The sequence below is a fragment of the Hyaena hyaena genome, unplaced genomic scaffold, assembly GCF_003009895.1.
Source record: "Hyaena hyaena isolate Hyena2069 unplaced genomic scaffold, ASM300989v1 scaffold_255, whole genome shotgun sequence".
In the NCBI taxonomy this organism is placed as follows: domain Eukaryota; kingdom Metazoa; phylum Chordata; class Mammalia; order Carnivora; family Hyaenidae; genus Hyaena; species Hyaena hyaena.
Window position 1 is genome coordinate 2,032,135 of NW_024080888.1, and position 26,338 is coordinate 2,058,472.

Consider the following 26,338-nt stretch of genomic DNA (forward strand, 5'->3'; position numbering starts at 1 on the left):
AAAGAGGGAGGATAGGAGGAGAGAAATATAGCATAAGAGAAGACAGAGATACTTGGCTGATAATATGCCTCATTTTGTCTCACTGAGTAATCGTTACCAAGGAATACTTTTGCTGTGCTACCCTTGGGCTCTGGCAACCATGTTCAAAATTCCTAATTCAGCATTAGCTAGGAAAAAGCAGCCAACTGAGCCTTGGGGGCCTAGAAAGCAGTAACCCATGATGGAGAAACTTCTCTCCAATGGCAGAGTTTCTGAGAACAACAGAAAGTAGTAACAGGAAGAGAAAGCAATGAGAGTGTTGAATGAGAACCACAGAGGCAGTAACATTGACAGGCCTATAAAGATCGGGGCTTCTGCAGCAGCAAAGTTAGAGCAGCCACCGGGAGAGAGCTTGATGTCCCCAGAACCCTTGAAGCGAGAGTGGAAAGAAAGGAGAGAGTCTGAGTCCCACAGAGAATTCTGGGGAGGGGCAAGAGAAAATCAAGGAATGATGATAGGAATTTTTATACAAGTCCTCAGTGCCCCCCCACAAGACTCCCTAGCCCAAATATATGGGTTTCCATGAACCCTAGTTTATATTACAGAAATTTAGGATATTCTAAATGAGTTCATGTCTTTTTTTTTTTTTTCAATGATATGCTTGCCTTTGAGACGATGCCTTGGAGGCCCCCTCAGAGACCATCATTTAAGGCTGTGTTAATAACGGTCTTATGCTGCCAGGGCAAGCCAGGCAGGTTTCCAGCTTACAAGCCATTTGTGGGGATTTGATACAATGAGGAGAAGGCCTAGGGTACTTGTGGCAGGATGATTTTCCACTCTCCGGTTCCCTGGTCTCAGATGTCTTCTGAAGATAATTCATCGAGGAGTTATCTAGTCATAAATCTCTGAGGAAAGTACTCGAGAAAAAGACACAGGGCTTATGAAATGAAGATCTTCAGAAATATTTTCTTCATTCAAGGAAAATAGCACTTATTACTAAAGCATCTAATCCAGCTTTCTTTCTTAGGTAAATCCCAATTTTATTTTATTTCTTTTTTGTAATGTGCTACGATTATACTCTTAAAAGGAACAGTTATGTTATATGAACAATTATGCTATATTTGAAAAATCTGAAGAATTTTGAATTCTTCATTTAACTTTAAAAATTTTTTTAAGTTTATTTATTTTGAGAGAGACAGAGACAGTGTGAGCAAGGGAGGGACAGAGAGAGAGGGAGAGAGAGAGAGGGAGAGAAAGAGAGAGAGAGAGAATCCCAAGCAGGCCCTGCACTGTCGGCATAGAGCCTAATGAGGGGTTCAAACTCAGGAAACCGTGAAATCATGACCTGAGCTAAAACACAGTTGGATGCTTAACCGACTGAGCCACCCAGGTGCCCCGAATAATTCATTTAACTTTTAAAAGTACTGGAATACTACCTAAGTACACTTCTAGCTATTTGGACTTTTATGTTAATGGGCCAAGAACAAAACATCAAGGAAATTAACAATAGTAATAGCAACAAAAATTCGTTAGAGTCAGTCCTTACTATGCTGAGGAATCATAAGGAATTCATAATGAATTAAAACCGTATTTTAAAAAGTCATAGCCTAGAGCTTTTATCCATGTATTCTTTGGATTATTTACCATATGTAGCTATAATGTCTTTATCCACTAATGACTCAATTGAGCTGATCCCAGATAATCTTTGAAATGGGGACTAGTTGACCTCTTGATATCCAATTTGGAAGAAAACGTTCTAGTTCATATTTCGTACAGTAGTCTGAGCTTGGGAAATTTTAAAGAAGACAACTGGAAAGTGTTTTTTCTATAAAGCTATATTTAGTTTTATTTGTTTATCTTCCTTGCTCTTTAATTGCAATGTGAACCTAAGATAGTCTGATTTCTGGTTTACCAATCTACATCTACTAAACAGAAAACAATGGCATGTCTTTTCTAACCTCCAGGGTTTTCTGAGCTGGAAAGGACAGTTAATTGCAACCATACAAATTACCCCATTGTAAAGAGCAATGCACTGCCTTTCTTTAATCATTCAGATTAATTTTTCTTTGTGATTCTCAGAAGTAGCCATCCATAAGGTTAATAATATACATTACCCAATGTGGATTTTTCTGTCCTTTATTTTTCTTAACAAATAAGGGCAAGAATTTGAAGTAATATTAAGTAAGTGTTGCTCATTAAACTCATGCACGTAATACAGTTGAACAAAACAAATTATTTTGTGGCTAAATCCTGATTTTTCTATAAGTCATTTTGATTCTTGGGTTTATAAGGAATCCTTCTATATTATCAAGAAACTGGATGTTTAAAAAATTTTTGGAATTGTGTTCTTCTTACTAGTCAGTCTTTTTTAAAAAATGTTTTAATGTTTATTTTATTTATTTATTTGTTTGTTTATTTATTTTTGAGAGAGAGACAGACAGAGACAGAGCATCAGCAGAGCAAAGGCAAAGACAGAGGGAGACACAGAATCCAAAGCAGGCTCCAGGCTCCGAACTGTCAGCACAGAGTCAGATGTGGGGCTTGAACCTGATCATGACCTGAGCTGAAGTTGCACACCTAACTGACTGAGCCACCCAGGTACCCTACTCGTCAGTCTTTTAGAAAAACAGCAACTAGCACAGAACAAAAACCAGAAATATAGTTTCCATAAAATCCTCTCTATTTGCTTTGCTTGAATAATGGTAAGCAAATGTCTAAGATAGCTCAGAGAATTTAGGAGGTGGAAAGAATCTTGACATCATCTGCTCTATGCTATCTTCCTTACAATGTGGTTCGAGAAAGACATCGGCTTTCTTCTCCAGTGAGCCCCATTTCAGAAAAGAAAGTTGAGGCCCAGAGAGCAGTGACCATTATCACTCCACTAGCCACTAAGAGAACAGGACTCTCTAGCTTCCTGTGCAGTTTTCATTTCCTGCACCCAGAGTCCCTGGAGGACGTGAAGGGTCAGAACCATGATTCAAATATTGATGTTAATATCATGTTAGGGCTAGAAGGAATGTAGTCATTTAATCCAACTCCCATATGTTCTAGATGGAAAGAAAAAAAAAAGACCCAGATAGTTGTTTTGTCTGAGGTCATATGCATGGTCAGAGGAAAGACAGAACCCAGTGGTGTTGCTCTCTCACTCCCACCATCATCAGAAGTGCACGAGCTCTCTGTAGTGGGACCTGGGGAAGTAAAACCAACTTCTGGGAGCCTGATGGCTCTTTCACCTCTTTGTAGCTTGTAGATGAGTAAAACTATTTCAAAATGAAGAGCCTTGAGACATTCCTTGAGTTAGTAATGGTGGCCATATAATTGGCCTTTCAAAGAAAACACACTAATTGACCTTTTACTTCTCTCTTCGTATTGTGCATCAATAAACAGAGCCATTTCTTTCTTTCTTTCTTTCTTTTTCTTTCTTTTTTTAATTTATTTCTAGGAGAGAGAGACAACGTGAGCAGGGGAGGGTCAGAGAGAGAGGGAGTCACAGATTGAAACAGGTAAACAGAGACATTTCTGACCTAATTTGAGGTTGAGTGTCATGATTACATTGGAGATACTCCAATAGAAAATAGAGGTTATCAGGCGCTACTGGCACATAGTTCTAATATGTCACTTTTCAGCTAAAAAAGAAAACATGTCCTAGGGGAGGAGCAAGCAGTGCTTAATGGACCAAGAGAAAGAAACCATTGCTTTAGTTGAATTTTTTACTTAACCCATTTGCAATGGACTGAATGCTTCCTCCAAAATTCATATGCTAATACCAATGTAATGATATTAAATGATGGTGTCTTTGGAAGGCAATTGGGGCATGAGGGCATCTCACAAAAGGACTAATGCCCTTATACAAGGGACCCCACAGAGTTTTCTTGCCTGCTCCACCATGTGAAGAAACAGGGGAAAGAAAGATGTCTCCAAACCAGGAAACGGGCCCTCACCAGTCATTGAATCTGCTGGCACCTTGATCTTGGATTTCCTGGTCTTCAAAATTGTGAGAAACAAATGTTGTCTATGGTATTTTTTGTTTTGTTTTGTTTTGTTTATTTCTAAGAGAGAGAAACAGCATGAGCAGGGGAGGGTCAGAGAGAGAGGGAGGCACAGACTATGAAACAGGCTCCAGGCTCTGAGCTGGCAGTCAGCACAGAGCCTGATGCGGGGCTTGAACCCACGAACCGCCAGATCATGACCCAAGCGAAAGTCGGACGCTTAACCAACTAAGCCACCCAGGCGCCCCGCAATTGTTGTCTATGGTATTTTTATTATAGCAGCCCAAACTAAGAGACCTTAAGTCTACATTTTCAACAGAAAGAACCATGAAATCCATATTAGCAGGCTCTCAGACGTGGCAGGGCATTTGGAGACATGGGTGAGAAAAGTACCGAGTGGGCGCGATGGTGGTGGCTTTCCAAATGAGTGCTGAAAACAAATCTTATCACAGCCAAGCCCTTGAAACTCCCTCTCACATTCACTTGATACTTCAGTCTAAGTATGTGTTTGCCACAATGCCTCTGAAAATTTTAACTCTTTCTCAATTCCTTGATAAGTCTTGATCTCTCCAAAGTAAAACCTATTAACATGTAAAACTCCCTTGAGCCAAAAGGTGAGGGGCTTGCAAATGAGGACATACCAACCATTGTTTGATCTCAAACTCTATTCGGGTGAAAGGTCAGCGGTTGAGCCACCTAGCTCCTCCGGGCTGCAGCAAGCCCCTGAGATGTAAATCTTTAATTGACATTGTGATTAGAACGGTGAAACATGTTCTTCAAGCAACTGTTAAACCACCCCCCTCCCCCACCGCCAACCGCAAAATTCTGGCTTCTGTACACCGGCTTCGCCCCCCTCTCCCTATATAAACCCTGAGCTATGGCTCCATGGCGCGCTCTTCCGAGGACTCTTTGGGTGCTTGGGAGGGGCCGTCCGGCCAGACTAAAATGAATAACCAACTCCTTTTGTATTTGTGGGCTTTGTCCTCGGGGTGATTCTCCTTTGGAAAAGGTGGTCTAACAAACAAAACTGTCATTACAGAAGGCCCACTTACATGCGAGGTGCCGTGCTATGTGCTTTAAATGCATTATGCCCAGTCTCATGACAAACATTCAAGATAGATTTCATGATTCTCCCTTTACAGAAAATGGGTCTGAGGAGCCTAGAATTTGCCTAACCAGTTAGTGAACAGTTAACAATAGGTAACTTACAATAAACTATTTGTAAAAAAAAAAAAATAATAAATAATAAATAAATAAATAAAAGAAGAAAAAAAAACAATAGGTAACTTAACATGTCAATTCAGGACAGAGCTTGCTTCCACTTGCATCCCTGCAGATCCAGGTGTTCTTCACAGATTCCTCTTCTCCTCTAATCCTACTCTGCTTTACAATCCCTATCGTCTCACTATATTACACCGGAATGGAAGGTTTGGAAATCATGCCCAATCTCAGAGAGACTGCCCCTGCTCTGGTGGTGGAGATGGCCTGCTCACTTCCCATTGTTAGAGTTTCAATAACAAAGAAGAGTTGGGGAAGGGCACCTGCGTGGCTCAGTGGGTTAAGTGTTGGACTTCAGCTCAGGTCATGATCTCACAGTCCGTGGGATGAGCCCTGCATCAGGCTCTGTGCTAACAGCTTGGAGCCTGGAACCTGCTTCAGATTCTGTGTCTCCCTCTCTATCTGTCCCTCCCTTGCTCTGTCTTTCTCTCAAAATTAAATAAACATTTAAAAAATGTTTTTACAAACAAAGAAGATTTGGAGATGTCCAAAATGAGACTGTTTTTTTCAGTTGTGCTTTTTACTTAGCCTATAGTCTACATTTCCAATAGGAAAAATAGTGAAATCCACAGTACTAGATGCTCAAACTCAGCAGGGCATTTGGGGACCTTGCTGAGATAAGCATTTGAGTGGGCTTAAGGAGATGTTTGAGCAAAGGAAAATTTGGAGATTGAATCTTGACACTTCTTAATCAGAATAATATTCAAATCCAAGAAGTGGAGCAAAAATAAGTACTAACTATGGGATAGAGTGGGAGAAGGAAACAATAAGATTAAAAAGGTTTTAGAAATACTAAGTAAGATAGAAAGAATGTAGGAGGTGATGAGGGTGATAGTGTGGTTGGCAGGGGTGGAGTTTTGGCATAATTTTAAGCGTATACCTAATAAGATTTAAACATGAGCTGTCAGAGGAATCGTTTCTAGGTTAGAACAAGGTATAGACAGAGACTCAAAACATCAGAGATTTGTTACTATTTCTTAACTTTTGTAAAAGATTACGTAATTATGTTGACTCTGTTGTTGACTCCAGCAACAAAAACTGACCCACTTTTCATATTAAAGTGGAAGGTAAATCTTGTCCAGGGTTGTTCAACAATCTTGTAACATGGCGATATTGCCCAAAAGGAATTAGGCTTTATGTTTTGGGTGAGACTATTGATTGAGTTGGTTTATATATTAAATTTGTGTAAGAATAGTATTCTGAATCCAGTATATTTTTCCTATTATGATGAATTAAATTCTCATCTTTACCCTAGTAGGAGTGGCATATTTATTCTCGAAGGCTATAATGGGCCATAATGGACAAAAAGCTGATGAGAATATACATTGTAACCTGTAAGTAAAAAATGTATCATTACTGTTTCCCAGGACTCAGCTATGAAGCAACATATAAAGGAGAAAATATCATTACTATTCACCTTATCCTTACAGACTTCACTGCTATTGTAATTATAACTTAAAAACATGTATTTTTAGCAACAAATGCTCTGAAAACTGCCATTTGCTATAGAACAATACATAGGTAGATAATCAATACACAGATAAATAGATGATAGATAGATAGACGCAGAAAGACACATGCATGTCTGTAAGTATCTGTGTGTGATGTATGTATACTCTTATTCTGATCAAATTTTTGGTTAACTGAATAATTTATAGACTTCAGAATGTTTAAATACCCATTATTAAACTCATATATGACTATTTGTGGTCTTTGGGTTTTTTGGTATTCAAATATCTCATAAATGACAAAATTTATGTTGCTGCAATCAGAAAAAAAAATATGAAAAAAGGGGGAAACGAATACTTTTGCCCAGTGTCATCCTTAAAACCCATTCCTATCCTGAGGTAACTTCTGTTGTCTACTCACCTTTTTGTATGGTAATCAGCTGAGGTTTGGAAGGAATTCCTTTTTATTGATGTGGGCTGAGTTTTTTAATGCTATTTCCTGGCTGTAGGGTAACAGAAATGTGTCCCACATGGCCCAAGGTTTACATGCATGGATAAAGGTCTAAAATTTAATATCAGAGAGATATCTTTCCACTTCAGCATATCTGTGAAAGCTTAGATTTCTCTATCATCAGGGCAATAGAATATCTGAGGAAATAGTTTCATCAGTTTTATGTCTCCGTTCAATGACAACATAGAGGATGAGGACACTCTTCCAGCTAGAATCTGGGGAGGCGCCAAAAAGAGGAACATTTTAAACCCTTTGATCTCATCCATCTTAACCCCTATGGTTAGCAATGAGCTCAACCAGTCAGAGCTAAGACATCTCTTTCTGACCGTTACCCAGCAAGGTTGTGCTGTACTTATTTGCACGTTAGTGGTTTATATGTATTTTAGATAAAGGATGAAACAGAAAGTACCACTCCATCCTACATAGAATTTCCTTTCCTTATTATTGATTATTTTGTTGCCAGGCAATACACTATAAATAACTAAAAGCACAATAGAAATTTCGTAACTATTTTATTCTTAACCCTTTGCATAATTTTCCATGTTTTCCACAATGCCATTTTCTGGGCATTTTGCCCATTATGAAGACTCTTCTTTAATGACACCTGAAGCATCTACTTGTGCAGGAGCCACAGTAAGATGCAAGTTAGGTATCTTTTAACGAACTTCAGCATCTACATGAAATACCTACAAGAAAGCCTAGAGAAGATCACAGACAATGGAATTTGGTCAGAAACTTGGAGAAGAACACCCTTCACAAAACAACAGTTACTGAGTACAGTTAAGGAAGCAAGCTAACTATGATTCCTGCCTTCCAGAGGTCACATCTATTATTCTTGACTTATGAAGAGTTCGACAATAAAGTGACCATTTGTATAAGTGGAGATTAAGGATGAGCTGGGGAAGAATCAGTGAGAAGAAGCCATATTTAAGAAAGTAATATGGAGGCGCCTGGGTGGCTCAGTTGGTTAAGCGTCCGACTTCGGCTCAGGTCATGATCTCACAGTCCATGGGTTCGAGCCCCGCATTGGGCTCTATGCTGACAGCTGAGAGCCTGGAGACTGCTTCAGATTCTGTGTCTCCCTCTCTCTCTCCCCCTCTCCTGCTCATTCTCTGTCTCTGTCTCTCAAAATAAAATAAAACCTAAAAAATTTAAAAAAATAAAGTAATATGAATAGAAATCTTCCCCCTCCCAGGAGATAACTTGTTGGACATTATCACCTAAGTCAACAGAGAAAGTTTTCTTGTAAAGGGAAAAATAGTAAATAATTTAGACTTTGCAGTCCATATAGTCTCTGTCACAACTACTCCACTCTGCAATGCTCCAATTAAATTTCAGAAACAGGTGGTAGCTGAGTTTGGCCTAAGGGCCATAGTTTGTTGATCCCTGATATAAATGATCACAATTACAAACTTGATGTATGTTTAGAGGGGGATATAATTAATAGAAAAAAGAAACAGAAGAAAATGTGGGAAAAAGCAATGAGTTTGGCTTTCATAACTATTTAATTTAATATGACAAATATTTCCTAAGCACTTACTGCATCCAAGGTGTGATAATGGGTATAACAGATAAGGAAATGGATAAAATATGAGCTCTGCTATCAAGGAACTCACAGTCTATCATACAATGGATAAGAGCATGTCATGGAGTCACAGCTTTAGGGAGGTGCTGTGTCCTAAATTAAGCAAGCCATGTACATGGGCTCAATAAAGTGCCTCACGTAAATCATATTAGTTCACAAAACACACTCATGGTTCAGTGAGCTGGAAAAGTTCCACGCTCACCTTGACAAGAAAATAAGTTCTTTGGCTTTAAATACTGAGAAAGTATGGTACTCTGAAAAGAGTGCCCCCTCCTGAAGGTATCTGCATCCTAAACCCTAGAAATCTGTGAATATGTTACCTTGTGTGGTAAAGGGACTTTGCCGATGTGATTAAATTAATGATCTTGTGACAGTGAGCTTATCCTGGTAGGCCAAATAAAATCAAAAGGGTCCTTCTAAAAGGGACTTAGGGAGGTCAGACAGAGAAGAAGCTACTATGATGATAGAAATAGAAACTGGGGTGATTTGGCTGCCAGGCAAGGAATAGCAGCAAGCTCTAGAGACTGGAAGAGACAAGGAATAGATTCTCCCCTAGAGGCCCCAGAAGCAACTGGCCTTGCCAATGCCTTGATTTTAGCCCCATTCATCTCATTTTAGACTTCTAACCTCCAGAACTGTAAGATTAAATTTGTGTGGTTTTCAGCTACTAAATTTGTGGTAATTTCTTAATATAGCAACTATAGAAACTAATACAAGAAGTAGAACCAAGCTAAGTTATACTGTAGTCAAATTTCATTTTATCCAGAGCTCCATGACAGCAGAAATTTTATATTCCGAGCACCTAGAATAGTGCCAGAAGCAACGTATATGCTCAATTATAAAACAGTGAAACAATGAATATCATAGTGATACCATGATGCTTCAGAAAGTTAGGAGAGCTTAAAATCTAGAGGAATGTTCCTGAAGGAAGAAAAAAAAATATTTAAACTATACTGTACGGAACTATAAAAATAACTGTGTCTTAGTCACATGTTTACATCTAACATATGCAGATACAGAAGAATTATCTAAATTTTAAGGTAAATTAATTATTGAGCCAAAGTCTCCAATATACAGTCCTTTTCTCATGTAATCTTTTGTTATTTATAAATGAGGTAGTCTAAACTTCATTTCTATTTAATAAATATGTTTTTCTCTCTTTATACTTTGATGACTCCAGCTATTCCTCTTGGAGCTGGGCAGAGAAAGAATTAGGAAATCATTTAGGGACTGTTGCAGGAGGAGGCTGAAATTGATGATTCCTACAAGCCTTGAAGTTCGTGTCTACATCCCTCAGCATCATGATAAGGAAGGGTTACTATCCCCTCTTCTTTTAAAAATAAAAGCCTTCAAACTAGTCTTCTATGGTCACTTTTCTTCTTTAAAGTTTTCCTAATTTGAGGGGTGGTAGATGTAAGATAAAGAATAAAGAAAAGAAAATGAACTCAAATATCAAATTCAATAGATGCCTTTTTTTCAAACCCCACCAACCACAAAGCTTAATTAGTGAGAGTCAATGATTACTGTAGGAAACTCCCAAATCTTGGAAGGTTAGCATAGTTTACTGAATTTTGTGCTTACATACAAACAAACAAACAAAAAATCCAAAGTAAATGTTCCTAATCAGTGGTCAGTCCTCTCTGTGGTTAGTCAGAGATCCAGGACTTCCCAGGGCCTTGGAGTCCTCAGTAAGATCAAAACAAGAGAGAAAAGCATGCAAAACATTTATGTAAGTCTGAAAGTGATATATAGCACTTCCACTTCCACCATATGCTGGGAGTCAGAGCTCTTTCATGTGGCTACATACCTCTAATTGTAAGGAATTCTGGGAAATACAGTATAGCTATGAAACTAGGAAGTAGAAAAAACAGATTTGGTAAAGATAAAGGCTCTATATAAGCTGGCCTCTGGCCACTCCCACCAACTCATTTCCTGTTCTTCTTTCCCTCATTTCGGGTGTTCCAGCCATTTTAGTCTTCTTGCTGATCATACCAAGTCAAGGTCGTGCCTCAGAGCCTTTGTTATCTGAAAAGCTATCTAGCTATTCACTAGATACACAAAGCTTGCCCCCTAACTTCACTCTGCTCACAACCACCTCTTGAGAGGATTTCCCCGACCACTTCCATCCTTAGCACCCTGTCACTCCAGTCTCTTAACTCTTCTTTTCCCCTTTATGACATTCATCACTATCTGACATTATAACATATATTTATTTATTCAATTTTTATCTGTTTTCCCCATCTAGAGTGTAAGCTCCCAAAGTCAGAGACTTTTGTCTGTTTTATTCATCATTGTATTTTGAGCATCTAGAACATTGCCCAATATATAACACTAAGTAAGAATTTTGTTGAATGAGCTATGTTTCTTAACAAGGACTTCAAATATGTAAATACCACACTGATCCTGTTTTCTAGTGACCTGTTTGGAGCACATAATACTCTTAAATATCTCTTATACATTTCTCTTCTTCATCCCACTACCTCCTTTCCATCTTGAATTTAAGACTCATTACATGGAACTGCTTTCTCAAAACTCCAGCTGCCCCATGTTTCATAGTGTCTCATGCGTAGCTTGTGCCTGTATGGAAATCAACTACTTATGCATCTGTCTCCCACACAAAACTATGAATTCCTCCTGGGCAGGGCTGTGTATTATTCAACTATGTGTCCTCATTGCTTAGCATCATATCTGGCATATGGTAGAATCTAACAAATATCTGCTTGTCAGAACTGTTTAATGATTTTGAAGGTTTCTTGCTTCAGGAAAACTTTTCAAGAGAAAAAAGAATCCATTCAAACTTCCCTAAGCGGTAATAGTAAGAATTTGGCAAAATGTTATTCCTCCCAACTTCTAAATTGTAAAAATGCAAGCAGAATTATTCCTGAATCATGTATAATTAGTGCAATGGTTATTAGAGCTGGCTTATTTGTTTTACATAAGTCATTATGATACAGTAATATAATATAGTTGTAATATGTTGCTATATATGTACGTGGTAGTGTATTGAGGTCCCTTAAATAATCAATGTACACATCCTATTTATGTCATTTTATAGAATTTAGAACATAATCTTATTTTAAATGGTTGTAGAGATTTTAGTATTTATTTGTTTATTACTCAATCATTTTGTTGTTGAATTCATGATCAGAGAAATCAGACCTAATTGTAGCATTGTTGCTATAGGGCAAAAAAGATCCATTTCATACTAAAATACTTTCTTTTTTTTAATGCCTATTTATTTATTTTGAGAGAGAGAAAGAGAGAGAGTGGTGGAGGGGCAATGAGGGAGGGAGAGAGAGACTCCCAAGTAGACTCTGCACTGTCTGCACAAAGCCCAACTTGACGCTCAATTCCATGGTTCATGAGATCATGACCTGACCCTGAGCCACCCAGGCACCCCCTAATATGCTTTTTAAAAATTTATTTATTTGTTTTGACAGAGATAAAGCATAAGTTTGGGGAGGCACAGAGAGAGAGAGAGAGAGAGAGAGAATGCCAAGCAGGCTCTGCACTGACAGGGCAGAGCCCAACATGGGGCTCAAACCCACAAACCGTGATATCATGACCTCATCTGAAGTCAGACACTTAACTGACTGAGCCACCCAAGTGCCCCAATATGACTTCTGATATAACTTCTAGAACTGTCTTATATAGTGAGAAACATAGGTATTTCTTATAGTAAATGAATAGGGAGATAAGTCATCCTGGAAACTACAAATAGAAACAATTCATTTGGCGATTAGGAAAATCAAATGTTTTTCTTAACTAAAGAAGTCTATTTGCATTCATCTTTCATATGTATAAAAAGTTTCCAGGGGTACCTGAGTTGAGTATCTGACTCAATTTCGGCTCAGGTTATGATTCAAGGTGGTTGGATCAAGCCCTGCCTTGGGCTCTGCACTGAACATGGAGCCTGCTTAAGACTCACTCTTCCTCTCTGCCCCTCCCTTCTCTCTCTCTCTCTCTGTCTCTCTAAAATAAAAAAACAGATTCCAGAAAATCTGATAACATTTAGAGGAATATTATCAGAGATACTTTCAATCTATAAAAAATTAAAACATACTATTGATATATCTAGGCTTTATGGATCCTCTCTGTGTATGCATATATTTTCTGACATATACAAATATATATTCATACATATACACATTATATATAAATATATAATACTGTATATAAAATAACTGTGATATATATGTATATGTGTATACATACATATATATATATAATCTCTTCATGTTTATCATGGTTTGTGATATATACATATATAATCTCTTCATGTTTATTATGGTCAATAACCAAGTCTCCCAGGAAAGAGAATAATGACTTTTAGAAGTTCTGTTCCAACGTATTATTTGTACTTTCTGGACTGATTAGATATTTGGTTCTCTCTTCCTCCATCCCAAAAGAGACAATTTAGGATATAAGATATGGTGCAAACTGGATGTAAATGCAAAATGCATTTTGCCTGTTTCTATTTGGATCTTTACCTAAAATTCAGTAGTGTCTAATCTACCACATCATGGTGAATATCAGCCATAGAAAATTAAGCCAAGTGAATATCATAATGTTAACATGTTTATCAATGAATATGAATTATAAATCCATAAGAATTAAATATAGCCTAAATTTCTCTGGGATCTTAATAGGTATCAACCCAATTGACTTGACAATAATGAGTGCTTTGGTGACTTCAAGTTTCAGGAAGTAAAGTGGGACACCTGGTACAATTCTACCCTTAGGTGAGGTAAGGGGAAAGATAGGATAGGAAGACCCATTTTTCCTTTGATTTTCCAGGTTTCCATACCATTCTGGAAGAGCTGTTAGATAAATCAGATTTTCCATTTTTCACAAATCCAGAAGGCACAATTTACATAGAATATAATTTTATTCCTTGAGCTGTGCAATTTCTTAACTAGATCAACTTAACCAGTCTGGGGAAACTGAATACATTCATCAATCCACAAACAATATAATTATAAAGTGAGTTTATTCATTCATTATTAACGACTGATGTAGTGGTGATGCTAAGTGTCAAATCACTGTTTATTTTTCCAATGGCGTCATATCCATTACAGAAAACAAAATCAGGAACCATATCTTATTTTTAATTTATTTCTGCTTTATTTTTCTTTTGTGATAATATACCGCACATTTCCATCAGGAATCTTTACAGCTCCGCATTGAAAAAGAACATTCCATCCAATATATTCTAGGTTAGACCTGTCAAAAAGAAAGAGCAAGAGGCTAGCTAGCTGGCTGGCTGGTTAGCTATTTTAGGCAGGGTCTCTGGGGGATGTAATACCTGTATGAGACTAACACAGACCAGGTGTTTAGCTTTAGAGTTTGCTAAAATACATTCTATCTGTTCACCCTAAGTGTGATCAAACTCTGGGGAAATTATTTGGACTAAAAAAGACACACAAGAGATGGATATGCAAACCAAAGTATCAATTTATTTGTATATATTGACATATTTGGCAGGATAAGTATCATCAATCAGAATAATGCATTAAGGAAACAGACATGAAAAGGTTACTCTATGAGCTCATCCTTAGAATAACAGAAGTGAAGAATTTTTAAAAAGTATTCCATCGGATTTAAACTATCTGTTAAAATATTTTAAACACTTTTATTAAGATATAATTCATGGGGTGCCCAAGTGGCTCAGTCGGTTAAGTGTATGACTCTTGATTTCAGCTGAGGTCATGATTTCATCATCGTGAGATTGAGCCTCATGTGAGATTAAGCCTCAGGACAGAGCCTGCTTAAGATTCTCTCTTTCTCTCAAAATAAAATAAAATAAAATAAAATAAAATTCACATAGCATACAGTTCACTATTTCAAATTGTACAATGTTTTTAGTATATTCAGTGTCATGCAACCATCACCCCTATCTAATTTTAGAACATTTTCATCTCCCCAAAAAGAAATCCCATATGCATTAGCAGTCACTCCACATTCTCCCCCTTTCCCTGTTTTATACCCCTAATTAGGCAACCACTAATCTACTTTCCATTTCTATAGATTTTTGTATTCTGGACATTTTCTATCAATGGGACCCTACAAAGTGTAATCTTTTGTGACTGACTTCTTTCATTTAACATGTTTTTAGAGTTTATCCATGCTGTAGCACGTATCAATACTTTTTAATTTCCAAATGAAATTGTATTTTATGGGTAGTTGTAATACAGTTGATAGATATTTGGGTTTTTTTCTATTTTTTTAGCTGCTATGAATAATGCTGTTATGAGCATTTGTGTACAAGATCTTGTGTGGATGTATGTCTTAACTTCTCTTTAGGATATACTTAGGATTTAATTGCTGGGTCATGTGGTAATTCCATGTTTAACCTTTTGGGGACCTGCCAAACTGTTTTTCCAAAGAAGCTGTATCATTTCTAATTCCCTTTGGCAATTATGAGCATTACAATTTCTCCACAACCTTGCAAGCATGTATTTTCTCTTGTATGATAGGAGACATCCTAATGGATATGAGGTAGTATCTCATCGTGGTTTAGATTTGCATTCCCCTTAAGACTAATGATATTGAACATCTTTTCATGTGCTTATTGACCATTTGTATATCTCCTTTGGAGAAATGTCTATTCTGATCCTTTGACTGTTTTTTAATTAGAACATATATATTTTTTTAATGACTAATTATATTATGCTGCACAATATGCCACATTTTATGTATACATTCATCAGCTGATGGGCACTGTTAAATAATTTTTGTGTTTTGTGTTTTTATGGAGAATGTTGTTGATCTTAGCAGATGGAGAAGGGGGAGAATTGGACTAGGGGAACTACCTTGATTTATGGGCTGGACTCAGAAAAAAGTAATAGTGTCTGAAAGAATGGGCAAATTTTATTACATAGAGCTGCCATCTTTAAGGTGATGTAAAACAGACTTAGAAGTAAATGAGGCAAGGCAGACTCTAGATAGTGGTTCTATTTGAATTTATTTTTAGTGTCCAACTTCAGCTTAGGACATGAAAATTTATTTATTTAGAGAGAGAGAGAATGCATGAATGGAGGAGAGGGAGAGAGAGAGAGAGGGAGGGAGGGAGAGTCAGTCTTAAGCAGGCTCCATGCTCAGTGCGAGCCCATTGCAGGGCTTAATCCCATGACTCTCGAATCATGACCTGAGCCAAAATCAAGAGTTAGGTGCTCAACTGACTGAGGATAGTGGTTATATTTGAAGCCACATGCTAGTTGCATTCTTTTTTCAGATCTATCCAATTTAGTGCTGGGCTTCCTCCAATTACCAGAAAATAATTGCACCTAAGTACCATCAGCCCACCGCCATTGGATAAAAAGGGCTGGCAAGAGCTAAGAAGGGTCAGGTCTCAAATAAGCACGCTGGAGGGCCAGCGAATGAAGCTTTACTAAGAAACCAGATAGAAGAAGGATCATGTGAACCAAGAGAACATGATAGAGAACAGAGTGGAGGGTTGATCATCATTGCAGATATGGTGGCTCATGGTCCACCTTAGTCATTCCATGTCAAATGTGGAAATTCAATGAGATTATTTTCCATATGCCACCAGCTGCAGAATGTGAGCCTATTGCCTGTCTTGGTCAGAACTGGCATTAGAGCTGAAGAGCTTGAGGGTATATAGTGAAAGCCTGAGTTCTGTGGCAACATGGAGCAAAAGAAAGGCAAAGACTTCAAATTTCTCCAGTTAAAATACATATTTGACACTAGCTTATCTATCAATCATTTGTATTTTTCATTAAAAGAAAGTACTAACTCCTCTTTTGGTTCCTTTTTTTCCAGCATTAGAACAGATTTGTGAGCCTTTGGTCTAACACCAAATGAAATGGTTAAGTTATGTTTAGGTGTCATTGTGTTTAAAGGTAATGTGAAAAAAAGTACATTCAAACACCTGAATCATCCCAGCCTGCCATTATGAGAGTTCCCCATGACAGAACAGCAGGTTTTTGTCTCCGCGGTCAAATGCAAAATGGTGGAATGTCATGCCAAATGCATACTATATGCATTGTTATTTCTGTATTTCTCCCACTACCTCTCCCCAGTAGTATGTATTTATATTGATGTAAATTAAATGTACACATGAACTTTTGACACTCTACTGCTTTCTTTTCATTAGTTATATTACAATGCCTTTTCCTGATGTTACACCCTAGATAAATTGAGAGAACCAACTCTGGAGATCCATTGCTATTTTGGTCAATGATATTTTTAAAATGTTTTATTTATTTGTGAGAGAGAGACAGCATGAGCAGAGAGAGAGACAGCATGAGCAAGGGAGGGTCGGAGAGAGAGGGAGACACAGAATCTGAAACAGGCTCCAGGCTCTGAGCTGTCAGCACAGAACCTGATGCGGGGCTTGAATCCACGAACCACGAGATCATGACCTGAGTGAAGTTGGACGCTTAACCGACTGAGCCACCCAGGCGCCCCGGTCAATGAGATTTTTTTTTTTTTAATGTTTTATTTATTTCTAGGAGAGAGAGAGACAGCGTGAGCAGGGGAGGGTCAGAGAGAGAGGGAGTCACAGACTGAAACAGGCTCCAGGCTCTGAGCTGGCAGTCAGCACAGAGCCCGACGCGGGTCTCGAACCCACGAACCGCGAGATCATGACCTAAGCGAAAGTCGGACGCTTAACCGACTAAGCCACCCAGGCGCCCCCCCAATGAGATTTTTAATAGAGACTTAGGATAGACCATAATCTCAATGGCAAATATTTTTTTCAATAGTTAGCCAATATTGTTTTTTTGTATCTACCATGTGCTACGAATTGTGCCAGGTGCTCAACATAAACCAAGAAAAAATTCCTGTCCAGAAAAAAATTACTAAGAGTGGTAGTGAAGAGGCACACAAGTAAATAGGCAACAAAATACCAAGTGATGAACAGGTAGGTGTTTTATGAACACAAAGTAGGCGTACTTAACTCAATCCCAGTGACTCAAATAACCTTTCCAGAAGAAATGGCTTTAAGAGAGACAAGAAAATTAAGTATTGGCCAAATGAAGGGGGTAGATATGGGACAGCAAATCATGCCAGAGGGAACAACTTGTAAGAAAACAATCAATACATTTAAGGGAATATATCAAGCAGTCAATGGAATGTATCAATAGTCAATCAAATTCTCTTTTCTAGGAAGTTTGAATGCAATTTGTGCAGAGAAAAAGAAGGGTTCATATAATAGTTGTGTTGGTGGAGAAGCAGAAAAAAAGCATTTGGAAGGTTCTTCAGAGTCTTCAGAAGAAGAAGCAACAGCAGATGGCTGCTTCTAAAGGGACAATGTGACCAAGTCATCAGAGAGTTTCTCAATGGACCATTAGCATCACAGTTGATCACAGGATGTGCTGCTGTATCTTGAGTAATATATACAGTTTTTCCGTGCAGCTATTATAAGTACCTATAAGAACTCTTCAGTTGTGGGAGACAATCCCAACTTGAAAATAATTAACCAAAAATTCAGTGGTAGAACTTGAATTCAAGTATGGCTGACTGTAATGATTTAAATTATATCACCAAAAAAAGGACTTCATCACTTTCTCTCCATCTCCCAGCTCTGCTTTCCTTTCCTTTGTCTTCATGTCCCCCTCATACAAACTGTCTACAAATGGCCTCCATTAACAGCTCCAGTTTTACATTTTACCTAGCCAGGAGACCCCATCTATCCCGAGTTCCAGCAATAGTTTGGGTCTTGCACCCATCCATGAACCAATTACTGTGGCCAGGAAAAGGTGGTTCTCCTATTGCTCTATTTAAAACACACTATTTACCCCTGGGTCAGGGTCAGCCCCGCCTAGTCTCATGGACTGAGTTATGTAGCTCTTCAACGGGAAATCGAAATGCAGTCATTAGCGAGGGGTGAATGGAAGTCAAGAAGATAGAAACATCAGGTGTCTTCCATAGATGGTTCCCTGCATCCTTACTTCCCAGGGCCCTTTAAACAAGTGTTCAGTAGCTGAGGTGAACTGTGCATGATTTTTGTTCCTTATAGACTAAAAAAATACCTAGCAAAAATAATCATTGGAAAATAGTCCTGTACAAAATAGACTTTCACTTGTATGACATGCAGTTTTTAAATAGGAGGCCATGGCTATCTGCAAGTGTACATGGCTAAAATGGCCAAATGAAGAACTAAATCCTTCCATATTGGATACGCATGACAACAGCGTAGACACAACCCCAGTTTTCAGAGCCTGAAGCTATTTAGGACTCTTCCTTTGTCCTAAAGTTAGCTAGAAATCTTTTGTGATGAAATGATTGCTCCATCTTCTCTCACTTTAATTAGAATAGTTGATTTTAAAATGCCTAGCACAACAGCTGGAGCAGAGTCAATTCTTTAAAAAATTGTTTGCCTTAAATTCCACAAATGTTAACAATCAACAGGCGATATGCTGAATTTGATAATAGAAAATAGTATAATGCAAAGACTTGGTCCTCATGAAACTCTGAGTTTATTAAGGAGACAAAAACACATATTGTAGTACAGTGTTTTATTAACTACAATAAGGATGGATGCTTGATACAGATGTATCACAGAGGAGGAAGTAATTAAATATGAGAATTGGTGGCTTTGGCAAGTGTTTCCGAAGGAGGCAAAAGTAAACCAGAATTTTGACAGGTGAATAGAAATTTGTGGCTATGAAGAAAGGGCACTCGGCGGGGCGGGGGGGGGGGGAGCAGTGAGTGGAGGGCACAATCAAAGCAAAGTCGTGGTGTCACAGAATAGACTAGTGTGATATAAAAACTATTACAAAAATAGAAAATGTGAATTTAGAGAGCAACAAGAGATGATGTCAGTAGGACAAGCAGTGATCCGAGTGTCTCTTATCCAATCAACTGAACAAGCCTAGTTTAAGAATGTTCCAGAAAGAGATTATCTAAACATTTGGCAATAAGACATTGATTAAATATACAATGGAATACTAAGTAGGCAAAAAATGATGCTGCAGGAGGCTATTTAGTATTAGAATAGGGAGAACGGGAAGTGGTTGGGTAGGAAGGAACGCAAGGAGACAATAAGTAGGAACCTGACTTATATGGCTTGCTATGGTCTTCCAGAAATTCGGATATTGACAGGGAACATCCAAACAGGCCTGAATGTGAGTCACTTTAGTGTCTGAGAAAGACACTGCTAAGGGATGGTCCTAGGGCCGACCTTCCTTCTCTCTTACTAACAGAACCTCAATTGTGATTGGGGCACCAGGATGTCTAGCCTAGAAAAATCAAGGCAAGTCCATTCCTCCTTGCAAGGTGCTCACTTTCAGAGCCTCCCTGGGTGATTGGGTGACCAAATTCTGACCAGTGATTTGGGACTAGGAGAGTGAGTTCTGGAAAATGTTTTTGTTCCATGAAAAAAAATTGAAGGTTCCCTTTCCCTCAGGAGTTCTTTTCTTCCTGTTATAAAGGAGGAAAAAAAATCTTTTTCCTCTACCCTCCTAACTGCTCCAGCTGAGGCCCTATAAATTACACAGACAAAGACAAATTAACAAGGGAAAAAGAAACTGCATTTATTTACCTGTGCGATGTGCATAGATCCAGTAGAAACTCGGTGATGTATGACTCAAATGGGTGGGTTTATCCTAAGAAAGAACAATCATTTTGTAGAGAAATGACAAGACAAAGGAAAAAAGGGTATAGGCTTTTAGGGGCAGCAAAGTGTGAGGCAAGGTAAATGAGGGGAACCTAATGAAAGTAAGATTTGTTTGCAGACCCATCTTGGGGCTGGCTCTCCATCTTCTTTATAGCCACAAGACTTCCCAGGAAAGGAGCTTATAGCCGTCCTCATTTCTCAAAAGTTTTCTTTTAGTCAGATAAGGAAAGCTCCAAGAAAGCTTTCTTATGCATCTGTTGATACCCATTTGCCTCCAGCTCAAAACAATCCTTAATGACAAAGTGGCATATTTTGCAGTGGCATATTCAGATCTCCTACGTTGTTTTAAATGTGGTGTGTAATGATAGAATTTTTTTTTTTTAGTTTATTTATTTTGAGAGAGAGAGCGTGTGCATGTGCACGAGCAGGGGAGGGGCAGAGAGAGAGAGAGAGACAGAGGACCCCAAGCAGGTTCCACACTGTCAGCACAGAGCCTGATGTGGGTTTCAATCTGACAAACCTGTGAGATCATGACCTGAGCCAACATCAAGAGTCGGACGCTTAACTGACTGAACCACCCAGATGCCCTTTAATAAAATAATTTTTGTAGTGATGGCAGCCTCCTTGTAACCATGCAGTGATGTCTATTTAGAGCCCAGTACTGGGCAGAATGCAGGGATATAAAAGAAATAGGGGTGACTGGGTGGCTCAGTCAGTTAAGTGTCTGACTTCAGCTTAGGTCATGATCTCATGGTTCATGGGTTCTAGCCCTTCATTAGGCTCTAGGATGACAGCTCAGAGCCTGGAGACGGCTTCCGATTCTGTGTCTCCCTCTCTCCCTGTCCCTCCCCCATATGTGCTCTCTCTTTTTATCAAAAATAAATAAACATTAAAAAAATTTTTAATAAATAAAAGAAATAGAAGTTATGGTCCCTGAGACCAAAAAACCTACAATCCAGAGTGACAAGATACATGCACATGAATTAACAGAACGCTTACAAAACAACTTACAGTATTAGTCAGTGCTAACTAACAAGGGATTGATGGCAGCCCACCAGAATCCACTGTTGGTAACTCTGTCTTGCCAATGCTTCTTGCCAATCCAGCTAAATGGATGAAGTTTTAGGAAAGATGTGACATTTAGAGAAGCTCGTACTCTCAAATTCTTATCTTTTTCAAATACATTGCTGCCTCTGTTTAAACATGACTAACAGCTTTCACTCAGAAGGGAAATAGTCTATCAAAAAAGCATTGGGCTAGACACTGGGCTTCAGTCTTGGTAAAGGCATTTTAAGCTGTTGGACATCACAAAGGTCATTTAAACATCTGGGATTTGGGTTCCTGATTTCTAAATCGGAGATCATGATCCATTCAAGAATATTTCCTGAGCACTTAATAAGTGTTGGACACTATTTTAGGCGATAAGGAAATAGCAGTGAACTAAAGTCCCTGCCCTCATAAATAGTAGATATCAATAAACAAATATATACTCTATCAGGATGCAGTAGTGGGCCCAGTGTAAAAACATAAAGGACGGGTAAGGAAGACAACAGAATGACAGGTAAGTGGGAAGGGGAGCTGCGATTTTACATAGAATGGTCAAAAACATCTCTTTGATAAGAGGCTTGCATTTCCTCCCTTGTGTGTGGCATGCGTGCACAGGCCTGCTTTTCTGGGGGCTTAGGGGCCGAAGTCAAGCGACTGAAAACATACAAAAAGTGCTTGGTAACTTACCCTATGTGAACATACAGTGTTATTATCAGTGTTACTATTGCAGGGGAAGCCTAAACTCCGTGGTTTGACATTTAAGATCCTAAGCAGCGCAACCTTTCCAACCTACCTTTCCAGTTTTATATCCACTCTCCAGTATAAATCTAACTTCCAGATTTATCTAATTCACTTGGCAGTTAATCATGTACCATCTCATGTTTCTTCTCCTATTATTTCTTCTGTTCAGATCTTTTATTATTCCGCTTTTCATAAATGCTGTGTCCCATAAAATGATAAACTTTTCTCTACCAGAGTATTTCTATAAATGTCTTGAACATAAAATGTGTTCAATAATTTTTATTGATTTTGTTTGACATACTGGTTTAATGTTTCTCATCACTTTGAACACTATCACTTGGTTTGGAATTGAAGTTACACACGATTTTGTACAAGTTTTGAATTGCCTTATTTATCCTAGAACAAACAGTGTATGCCTTGAGAAGGAGAATTTTGAAAAATTCTGTATTGTTAAAGAGGGTCTTTAACAATTCCCCTAAATACTACCTCAGTGTCATTCAGACCAATAAGCATCCCTAATCCTGTCTATCCTTTTCATTACCATATGCTTGGATTTTCATGGCCTTTTCATGTTCTTGGGGTGTTTCTTGCCACTACACATTTGTTATGGTCTATTAAATGACTTTCAAGTGAACTTTTCCATTGAAACAGCTTCCCAGAAGTCTGAGAGATCAAGAAGAGAGGGGTGAGTAAGGTATAGTAGAAAATTTAAGATAAGTACCAATCAAAGTTTCATTAGGCATAATAATAATCCTCCAAAAATATCTACATTCTAATCCCTAGGACCTTATGTGTATGTTACCTTACGTAAAAAAAAAAAGGGGGGGGGGCTTTGTGGATGTGATTAAGTTAAGGATCTTGTGATGGAGAGATTATTTTGAATTATCTGGGTGGACCCAAAGTAATCACAATGGTCTTTGTAAAAAGAGTGCAGAAGGATCAGAATAAGAGGAGATAAGATGATAGAAATTGAGATCTGAGTGATGTGGTCACAAGTCAGGGAGTGTAGGCTGCTTCTAGAAGCTGGACCGATAAGGAAGGAAAAGATTGTCCCCTCAGAGCCTCCAGAAGGAAGGCATAGCCCTGCTGATCCTTTGATTTTAGCTCTGTAAGACTTGTTTTCAGGCTTTCAATTTCCAGAACTGTAAGCTAATACATTTGTGTTATATCAAGCCACTAAATTTGTGGTAATGCGTTGCAGCAGCGGGAGAAACTACTACAGTGGTATAGTAAAAACAGTCCTGAACGAGAGATCTGTCACAGTTTAGCCCCTACTGCCTGCATATCAATTGTTAATCTCAGGAAAATCAGTCCACGTCAGTTTTCTTTCCTGTAACATGAAACTATTCTTGTCTTATAGTGTTATTATGAAGACAGATAACATTATTTATGTGAGTGCTCCATCAAATGTTTTGTGTTACATATGTCAGGTGTAAAACTTTGACTAAACTTTTCTTAATGAGGGTGAGAACTGGAATGAAGAAATCTGTCCTTGATGCACCAATGCCTTAAATATTATACCATAGCCACCCCCATTGTTTTGGAAGGGGATGGCCACCCAGCACATTGTCACAGCCATCTCTACATCAACCAAATTGAAAGTGATGAATTGATTACAGTATTGTCTGACCAAGAGCCAAGACACAGCCATAGAGTCCTTCTTAACCCACCTTCAGAAAATTGCTATCAACCAACTAGACCTAGCATGAACTAATTTAGTTCAGATCCCCGGTCTAGTGGTTTAGAAAGTTTGGTCCCTTGGCCAGCACCATGGACATCACTGCGAGCTTCTGAGAAAGGCCCGCACAAGACCTACGGAGTCAGAATCCACATTTCAACGAGATCCTTGGCTGAGTCCTGTGTAGTTGAGAGGACATATCTTGGAGTGGGTTGAATCCCAGTTGTCACTAGGTGTGACTTCAAGCAAAGGGTCTAAAACATGGAAGCCTGTGTTCTTGCCAGTACAGTGGAGAACAGTTCCCACCTCACTGAGTTGTTGTGGAAATTAGAGAAGGCGCATATAAGGCATTTTACATAGTGCCTACCAACAATATTCAGTTAATAATAGTTCTTTTCATTGTATCATTCGCACCATCTCTAGCTGTGAACCATACTACACATCCATTTAGTACTACTGGAGCCACTTGCCAGGCATGATTTTCAAAGCCATCCACGCCCATGAATGGGGTTGGGGGAGAGGGGAAGGACAGGAAAACTGTCCGCAATGCCATCTCCAAATGCGCAGGATACTGTCCCGTTTGCAACACATATGAAACGTCGGGGAGTTCCTTGCTCTCAGATTTTCACTGCACGTGGCTTTATTGGAACCGGCTGGCTGGAGTCTAGACACAGCCATGGAGTCTGGTGACCTGTGGGAAGGCACAAGGGACAGAATTCCCGCCGGGTCGCTCTGGGCCCCAGTCCTCTACCTTAGTCTCTTTCTTAACTTTCCACTTGCCTCTGGTCACCTTGCAGCAGAACCGTGACCCTCCGGGCCCTGCCCCGCTCCCCCCTGGCGCGCAGCAAGTCGCCGCAGCGAAGCCTTCCCGGGAGACCTGGAAGGCTGGGCTGGGGTGCGGCGGGGGCGGAGCTCGGCGCCCTGCCGCCGCCGCCGCCGCCGCCGCCGCTGCCTGCGAAGCCGCAGCCCCTTCCTCGGATGCCCTGGCCCGGCGGCGCTGCCCTACGTGGACAGGTGGGCGCACCCCGGGCCTGACGGAAGAGCAGTCGGGCACGTGAACCCCCACCTCCAATTTGGCTCGGTGCCCGGCGGCGGCGGCTGCAGCCCCGCGGTGGGGGCGGCCCCCGCGGTCTCCTCCCGGCTCCTGCGCGCCGCCTCTGCTCTTTGCATAGTAATTTCAGTTCCTGCAAACCCCCAGCTAGCTCCCGGAACGGGGCTAAAAAGGACCGCCGCTCGGGAGCCCGCCGGAGCTACCCGTGTGGCGCCGAGAGCTGCTGCTTGGGAAATGCGACGGGAAAGCCCCGCCACAGCGCAGGCAGCGGCCCCGCGGCGCCGGGGAGAGCCCGGCGAGAGCAGGTAGGCGCCCGGCGGCGGCGGGAGGAGACGCCCCCCTGCGCCACCTCTGCCCAGCGTCCGGCCGGGAGACCGGAGCTTTGTGGTGTCCTCGCTACTGGCCGGGGTATGGACTCGAGCCCACGTTTTGCCCGATGATCGTTTGCCTGTTGCTCTTGTCCCCATCCCATCCTGCGCTCCAGGAAGGGCCGTCTTTCTTGCAGGTAATGAATTTCTCTGCAAGGTCATTGCTCCCTTAGGCTGTGGCTTTGAAGGTAAATGGGAGAAAACGTCTGCTGTTCTTGTTCTTGGGCTCGGAGGCGCGGGGTTATAATCCATCGGGTCTGCACACTGTGAATATCCAAAGTGTGTGTGTGTGTGGCAATACTATACTTGTATTTTTCTCATTTTCCCATGCTTATTCTCTTTAGGGTCAAAACACTATAGTTTTCATATATTTCATATATGTATGTATATATGTATATGTTGTGTTTATCCACATACACACTTATATATATAGGTTATCTTGAGAGAGGCGGAGAGAGGAGGGGAGGCAGAGGTTGATAAAGAGAAATCATTGTAGAGACCTGTTCAGTATGTAGAGGTGAACTTTGGAACCCCATTAAATCAGGGTAGAGACTAGAGGCTATAAACGATTCTTTGGAGCTAGATTTTAGGAAAAGATCTGAAGAACACTGCCAGCCGATACACACAACAGATATTCATGCTACCCAGGCAGATCTAAAAGATATAAGCAAAATTTCAGACGCAACAATGGACTATAAAAGAGGGGGTGCAGGGGAAGAAAGGTTTGTGGAGACTGGGAAGTGAATTTTGGGTGGTGGGAAGACAGTAAATAGCCGTCGGGTTTGAAGGGCCTCCTGGAGAAGCATGGGAAGAAATCGCTGCCTGAAGTGTAGGCAGTTCAAGGTTAAGATGATGTGAATGTCCAGAAAGCAGCAGACGCGGTGGGGAAAAGGCAAGGGTTTGGAGGAGGAGGGGAGATAGAAGCTCAGAGTCATCAAGAAGCAACCCCTTTTGTTAAGGTGCCTTCTTCCCATTTAAGCAAACCTGGATATGCTCCCCCTGAATAATTTTCACAACACATTTGTGAAAGAACCCTCAGTCCATGTTTTCATTTTATTTTTGCGGGGAATCTGGGTCATGAT

At 39.8% G+C, this 26,338-nt stretch overlaps 1 protein-coding gene across 3 annotated transcripts in view; it reads left to right on the forward strand.

Annotated features, from left to right (window-relative positions):
• The first annotated feature begins 24,833 nt into the window (after nucleotides 1–24,833).
• The window catches only part of GPRIN3 (GPRIN family member 3), a 64,786-nt gene continuing 63,281 nt past the window's right edge, over nucleotides 24,834–26,338 (forward strand). For 2 of the 3 annotated variants that reach the window (XM_039245378.1, XM_039245377.1), the window contains exon 1: nucleotides 24,834–25,393. The gene's annotated coding sequence lies outside the window, so the exon portion shown is untranslated. The remainder of the gene's footprint in view (nucleotides 25,394–26,338) is intronic. The other variant, XM_039245379.1, reaches the window with a different exon arrangement.